Here is a 7,829-nt window from a genome sequence, read left to right on the forward strand (position 1 = left end):
TCAGACTGGCCGAGAATCCCCTCCGGCTGACAGTATCCCCTCCCTGCTCCCCAGAGCTGAGCACCCGGTGCCATTTGCCGTTGACTGCCTTCATTGTGAGTAAGACCTTATTTTTACAAAAGAGATGACAGGGCTTGAGAAAGAGCCCCAAACTCTGGAGTTAAGAGAGGTTAAAATAAAAATAAAATAAAATACCAGTTCAGTGCTTGGCACAGAACAGATGCTCAACAAATGTCATTCTTATTTACTCTTGCTGTTGGCCTGCAGTGGTTTATCCCATTCGAATCAGTGTCCCTCAGTAAACCTGGACTCAGATTTGAAACAGATCCAATCTCCGGAGGGCACTGCCTAACCCAGGTTTTCTCACCCCTGCAGAGCCCACCGTTCAGCTCGGATGCACAGATTCTTTGTGGCTGGACTGACATTTTGACATATAAAACTATGTCCTTTCTCTCTGCTCCCCCAACCACCTGAGCAGGTAGCCCGCTTTGATTTTTTTTTTTTTTTTTTTGAGAATGGATAGGACAGAAGCCCGCATGTCTGTCTTTTATTCACCCAGAGCCAAAATCTCAAGAAACCTGGGGCGATTATAGAGGAGGAAAATGAAAGGGTTAGCAAGACATGCAGTATCTTGGCCAGAAGTGGGGGAGAGGCCAGAAGCTGTCCCAGACCCCTTGTCTTGCCCCATCAGCAAAGCAGGAGGTGCTCCCAAGATGTGGGGGGTGGGGAGAGTGAGGTCAGTGAGTCCTGCCAACCTCAGGGGCCGGGGGCTTGAAATAAAAGATTTCGAAAATGTTGTAAAGCAGTATTTCATGCATACCCAAGTGTGCAAACCGAAACCCACACACTCATTCTGTACTCTACACCAGCTCTGGGGTGTTCATCAGTGGAAAAAAAACCTGACATGGTCCCTGCCCTTGGGCACCTTACAGTCAACAAACAAGCAACACGTAAACTTGTAATTACAAAATATGGCAAGTGCCAGTTACAGGGAATATTCAGGTGGCATAGTTAAGGATGTGCTCTGTAAAGAGGGGACAATGGAGCAAAGACCTGAAGGATACAAAAGAATCAGCCCTGCAATGAAGAGTGTGCTGGGGAAGCTGGGCAAGGGAGAGCCTTCCAGGCAGAAAGAAGAGCTTGGGACCCATCGGGTGGCAGGAAAGAACAGGCATGGAGATTTGGGCGCTGAGGATCTGGATGGTGTTCTTGTGGTAGGAAGTGTTATCCCTAGAACCTGGGGGCACAAGGGGACAGACTGAGGGTCTGCCCGAGGATGGGGGCACCTGGCTTGTTCAATTGGTAGAGTGTGCAACTTGATCTTAGGGTTGTGGGTTCGAGCCTCACATTGGGTATAGGGATTACTTAAAAAAAATAAAATCTTTAGGCGTGCCTGGGTGGCTCAGTTGGTTAAACGTCTGCCTTTGGCTCAGGTCATGATCCCAGGGCCCTGAGATCAAGCCCTGCATCGGGCTCCCTGGTCAGGCTCCCTGGTCGGGCTCCCAGGTCGGCAGGGAGCCTGCTTCTCCCTTTCCCTCTGCCCCTCCCCACCACTCATGCTCTTTCTCAAAGAAAGAAATCTTTAAAAAAAATTTTTTTTAATCTTTTTTAAAAATGAGATAAAATAAAATGACTGAAGGTGAACCAGGGTAGACAGTCTAGAAGTTCTAAGAGGCAATAAATACCATTTAAGAAAGAGAGAAGTCCTGAATGTGAGATCCTGCACCCCCTTGGTGAGACTCAACCTGAGCCTCAGCTTCCTCACCTGTCAAAGAGAGATCATGCTTCTCCCTCAGGGTTGTACTGAGCACAGTAGTGTCCACGGGATGATCAGTCCAAAGAGCAGCACAAAGTAGGTGCTCCAAAATGGCAGCTGTGGCAATACTCTCCCACTGTGGTCTTACCCATTCTGTGTGAGCCAGCTCCGAGGCGCCACTGTCCACTCCCTCACTGGACGGTAAGCTTCTTGAAAGCAGGAGCAGATCTGATTCACCCTTATATTCCACCCTCCCACCTTCTCACAACAGAGCCTGGCCCATTTTAAGAGCTCAATAAATGTCATGGAATTGAAGACAAGTGCACGAGTAATTATAGTAACTAATAAACTGAGGACTGTTTTCGCAGAGGACAGAGAAGTCACTGAGTCCAAGATGATCAAATGACAAAGGATGGGCCAAGGAAAAGCACGCCGCAGCTTGCTCAGCTCACGGGGAGCGTCTGGGGTTCTCTCTGAGGCACACCGGGGAAATACCCACTCATAGAGGGACGAGCAGTAAGATGGAGGCTTTCTTCTGCTGCTTTCAAAGGGCATTTCGAGGCAACCAAGTAGGCTGTAATAACTCACGGGCAGTTTTTGTAAACCAGCATGGATTCGATGCTTGGTGGCTCATACAGACCACCCTGTGCATTGCTGTGCGGCACAGTTTGGTTATCAATTAGTCCCATCCTCGCTGGAGATGAAGGTGCCACAGATCAGCAAGGGCAACTTGCCTGTGGTTAAATAGCAAGCCACAAAACTAAGGCATAAACGTGAACCTTTTGTGCTCAAAACCACTGTGCCTTTTCCTGTATGACCACCACACCACGCTGACTGGTGAGCACACAGATGCATGGTCCTGAGGGCACTGAGAGAGACAGGCAAAGCATAGCACAGCCCTGGGGCAGGATTTCCAGCCACGGCTAACCGGTCTGGGGAGGCTCTGCTGAGAAGCCCCCATGGCATGCCGGCAAAGGAGGAAAGATGTTACCCCTCATTCCACGTGGAAGGACTCATCAGCTATCTCTCCCACTGAGAAAGAAAGTGCCTTCAAGCTGACCTACACCCCACCTTCCAAAGTCTCAGGAGTCAACGTTTATACCACTCAGTTTAGGGGGCGCCTGGCTGGGTGGAGGGTGGGACTCTTGATCTCAGAGTCAGGAGTTCAAGCCCCATATTGGGGGTAGAGTTTACTTAAGAAAAATAAAATAAAATTTAAGAATAATAATAAAAAATAAAAAATAAAAATAAGAAAGTAAATATATCATTCAGTTTTGCCCACTGACCTCCCCCCCAGGGCCTCATCTAAATTTTTAAATATTACTTTTGAATCAAAATACATTCAGGGAGTTTAGAAATATTTTTCAAATAAAAAGTAACAGAGCCTCAATACCATCCCTGACCCCTTCTGCCCTGTTCTCGTCTTCATCCCCCACCACCAATTTGTTTGTCCCTCTGGAATTCATTTATACAAATAGAAGCTAACATGAATATATCCCATCCTACCTTATTTCTACAGAAAATGCAGCAAAGTGCCGTTATGGACAGTTTTAGGGAGTGAATCCTTTCCCTCCACTGCCAGCAAGCCCAAGGCTGGACAGCTGATCCATAAGCACTTGCTTTGGGGCGGGGGGAGGGAAGGCCAGACTGAACGGACAAGTCGATATCTGGGGCAGAGAGTCTGAGAGGCAACTGCTTGTGGACGGACACCTGTGCACAGGCATCAAAAGCAAAGCAGTCCCACTCGCTCAGTGTGGCAGGTGTCAGGAGCAGGTGCATCCTGGCGCCTGGTGACACGCACAGCTAAAGGCCAGATACTTCCAGGGGTGGCGATGGCCTCACCCTTGACGGCTTCCTCAGTGGCTGATACTAGCACCTGTCTCGTGGGTCACCAAAGAGCACCCCCAGGATGAAGGGTACAGAGAACTTTGCTGCATTGTTAAAACAAAGCCATGTGCAGAGAACTTAAGCACAAAGAAATGGAGGAAAGCTCCTCTTCCACTGTTCCGGCCTCACGCCGCTTGGCAAATCATCCTAGAATGACTGCGGGGGATTCTGCCCCATATGGACCATGACCGGACGGGACTTCTGGGGAAGCGCTTACAAATGGGCCTGGCCCCTCTGAAAGGAAACTCCAGGCCAGGGGCTGGGGAAGGGCTCTCTCAGGGCCAGTCCTGGCTTATCTGCAGACAGTACAAAAGTGCTGATGGGGAAGGGGGTGTGTGCACCGCCAAGAAAGTGGACTAATATTTTTGGGAAGTTTTAATTTGCTTCAATTAAAAATTCAGGCCAGCTCTGAGCAAATAGAAGTAGGTGAACTTATTTTCTGAACCTCTGCACCGATCTTTCTGGGCCCCGCCACCCTTGTGCAGGCCTGTCACCAAGGACCCCCCACCCTAGCCAGCATTTCCTAACTGGCTGGTTCCAAGGTGCACACCGCTTCCTCCCCATTCTCCAGCTGGACCAGACCAGGGTCCTGCTTGCGGGGGCGGGGGGGGGGGGGGACCATCTGGCTCCACACACGGGAGAAGCCTCAGGAGAAGCTCGTCTCTGGGGCCCCAGCACCAGCCTTCCCAGGCTGGGTCATTTCCATACACAGGGCTCTTAAGCTAAGTGGCTCTAGATCTTGTGATCAAAGGACTATAAGAAACACTTGGGAAAATGAGATGCTTTTAAACAACGCATGGACCGTAGGAAGGGCTCACTGAGCCATAGCTGTTGGATTATGACCTTCTTCGTTATTTAGAAGTGTGCCCCCATCAGTCCTCCAGGGAGCTCTCAATGGTGGCACCGCCGTCCCCTCTCAGCGGTCCTGGCCCAGAGAAGGTAGCTGCTTTCTTAGGAGTAGTTTATGAGCCACCGGAGAAACCCTCCTGCCCTGACATATGCTCTAATGGGCTCGGCAGTAGTACCTGTGTCCTACTAATCTCTGTCAAGTGAAGGAATAAATAAACCCATCCATTCAGTATACTTATGAATATGTAATGAACGTGTTTCAGGACAGGAACAATGCTGACCCACACGAGGGTCAGAAAAGGCAGCACTGGGGCTCCTGGGTGGCTCAGTCAGTTAAGCGTCTGACTTCTGCTCAGGTCATGATCTCAGGGTCCTGGGACTGAACCCTACATCAGGCTCCCCACTCAGCATGGAGTCTGCTTGTCCCTCTCCCCCTCCCCCAAGTCGTGCACTCACTCTATTCCTCTCAAATAAATCAAGAAACGAAGGAAGGAAGAAAGAAAAAGAGAAAAGAAAAGGAAGAAAGGAAAGAAAAGAGGGGAGGGGAGGGGGGAGGGGAGGAAGAAAGAGAAAGAAAAAAGAAAAAGGAAAGAAAGAAGGAAGAAAAAAGAAAGAAAAAGAAAAGAAAGAAAAAGGAAAGAAAGAAAGAGAAAGAAAGAAAGAAAGAAAGAAAAAAGAAAGAAAGAAAGAAAAGAAAAAGAAAGAAAGAAAGAAAGAAAGAAAGAAAGAAAGAAAGAAAGAAAGAAAGAAAGAAAGAAAGAAAGAAAGAAAAAAGGAAAGGCAGAACTAGGGAAAGGAGCGGGCTCTAACCAATATCAAAGGCTTCTCCCTCCTACAGCCCCACAGTTCCTTCCCCTCCTCAGGATCCAGGGGTGTCTCTATTGCACTTTTGCTCTTGTAGGGCAGGAGGCTGAGTGACTGTCCTCCAGTGCGTTGATTATCTCCCAAACGATTCCATCCTCTGGGGCCCCAGTTTGCAGAGGGCTGGCTGGGTCAAGGATGGAATTGGGCCCCAGGAGCCCAGTTCAGTCTTCTCTAGCCACAAAACACCCCAACCCCAAGCCCCACCTTGGACTTCTCCAAAACAGCTTTACAGTGAGGCCTGACCAAGTTTCCAGAGTACATCCCTCCCCCAAGAACCCTAAGTCAAAGGCCTTTTAGTGGGGGGAAAGGAGTAACCCCAGACCACCATAAAGAAACCACATTCCCCTTGCTCTCTAGGTCCACACCTCCTAAACCCTGTGTTGACCTTTCCAATGGTAACTGACAGAAATTCCGGAAACATGGCAGTCCTCCAAATTCAGGTATGCAAAAATGACTTTTTGATAACTCAAATTTATCCTCGTAACAAACCCCATTTCCAACCAACAGAGAAGTTAATCTGGTAACGTTCAAATCAACTCAGCCTCATCAATGATTTCAATTCAATCGATTCAAGTCTAACTTGATCACATCCCCATTTGGGGGCTGGGCTTATTATACCATCTTCCTGCTGTGTTCCTCCAACGACCAATCGGCAAGCTCTCTAGCATGCTCTCAGCTGACTTCCTTGCATGCCAGGCACCCGCGGAATTCTCTGGGCCCTCTCCCTTCTCCATTCAAGAGAAATCTGGGCAACTAACCTGCCAAGTGCTTCCAAAAGGCCGTCTCCATGTGCTCTGGTGGTGTAGGGAGCATCTGACAGGTCACTGTCCTCCCTAATTCCAAACATGGAGCTCGGCCCAGGGCCCCTCCACCGAGAGCCCCCAGTGTTAAGGGGAATTGTTCCTACACTGCCCCTAATGCCCTTCTCTAAAAACTCTCCCCCTCCCTATTGCAGAGCTCTTGATATCTCTTTATGGTCCTTTCAAATCTCTTCCTACCCTTAGTCCTTCAACTTAACACCTAAAGACTGGCATCTTTGTTCTCTACAGTTCAGAGGGAAGGAGTGAAAATCACCCACGAATTAATCCATCACCTAACATCTCACTACTTCAGATACATATGGTCCAGCCGGCTTGCCCATCCTGGACAAGTGGAGGATTATGCAGGGCTGGGTGGGCCGGGTTCCCTCCATGAGTGGGGCAGGGCTCAGAGGCCCATCAGAGACAGGGAAGGGGAGGCAGTGAGGCTCCCTGGTTTGCAGACTGCCCTGGCTGTGAAGTCACATGAGCCTGGATGCATCACGGCTCCTCCCTTTACTGATGTGACCTTGAACAAGTCATTTAACTTCTCTGAGCCTATTTCCTATAACAAGATGCCACCCCCTTCCCAGGAACCCCATGAGCAGCAGAGACCAGCACTAGGCACTTGGCCCAGCACCTGGCGTGTAAATGCTCCGTAGAGAGTCACCCCAAAACCACACAGCACACTCAGCCAGAGCCCAGCTTCTGGACTCAAAGGCAGCCTGACTTGAGCCTCCAAGGCTCCTTGCCCAAGCCTTCCTCCCAGGGCCTCTCTACACAAACCTGTAGGTGCCACTCCTCCTGCTATGTTCATTTTCAGGTGCAAAAATCAAATCCCAAGTCAGGCTTGCTCAAGTCAGGTGGGGATTTATGCAGTTAAGACCCTTTCCACGGCTCATTGTTTGATTCAAATTAGTTTAAACCAAAAAATAGAGAGGGGGAAAAAAAAAAACAGGAAGGAGTCTCCTTTAGTTAACATAACCTGAAGTCCCAGGGGCACCTGCCTGCAGGCACAGCTGGACCCACGAACTCCAAAGACACCACCAGGACCCAGCCCTGCATGCCCCCGCCCCCGCTCTGCCTCTCTCTGCATGGCTCCGCTCTCAGGAAAGCTCCCCCGCCATGGCCGGCAGCTCCAGGCTTACCCTCTCTGCACCCCTCACGGGGAAAGCACACCTCTTTCTTGGGTGCTCCAGCAACCAAACTGAGTCATGTGAGCACCCCGGAATGGGTCACTGAGGCTGCAGGGACCGAGGTGAAGGTGTGGGGTCCACCCGACCAGGCCACCGAGCTACATGAGATGGGGCTGACAGGAGGCGACCACTCCCTCCACAGCCCAAGTCCACACCCTTTCTCCCCAGACACCCCCACACTGAGCACCAGCGGCCGGATGTCCTCACTAGTGCCCAGAACCAAACCAGTCCAGCCATTTATTCGGCAGCGATTTCCTCATCGGGCCCCCATAACAGGCACGGCTGGCTGAGGCCTGGCACCCATGGGCCCGGGGTCCCACTTGCTCCCATCGGCTGGGGCAGAGGGGGTCTGGAAATGGGGGCTCACAGGACCGACAAGCCTGGGCTGTCCACTGAGGAAGAGCTATGGGCCGGGTGGTTTCTGTTAGAAGAGGTGAAGGAATAGCAGGTGGCCTGAGTGACACACGGAAACTCTCCCCA

The sequence above is a fragment of the Eumetopias jubatus genome, unplaced genomic scaffold (genome assembly GCF_037043125.1).
Source record: "Eumetopias jubatus isolate StellerSeaLion01/CBP00866 unplaced genomic scaffold, mEumJub1_p1.0 scaffold_3, whole genome shotgun sequence".
Classification (NCBI taxonomy): domain Eukaryota; kingdom Metazoa; phylum Chordata; class Mammalia; order Carnivora; family Otariidae; genus Eumetopias; species Eumetopias jubatus.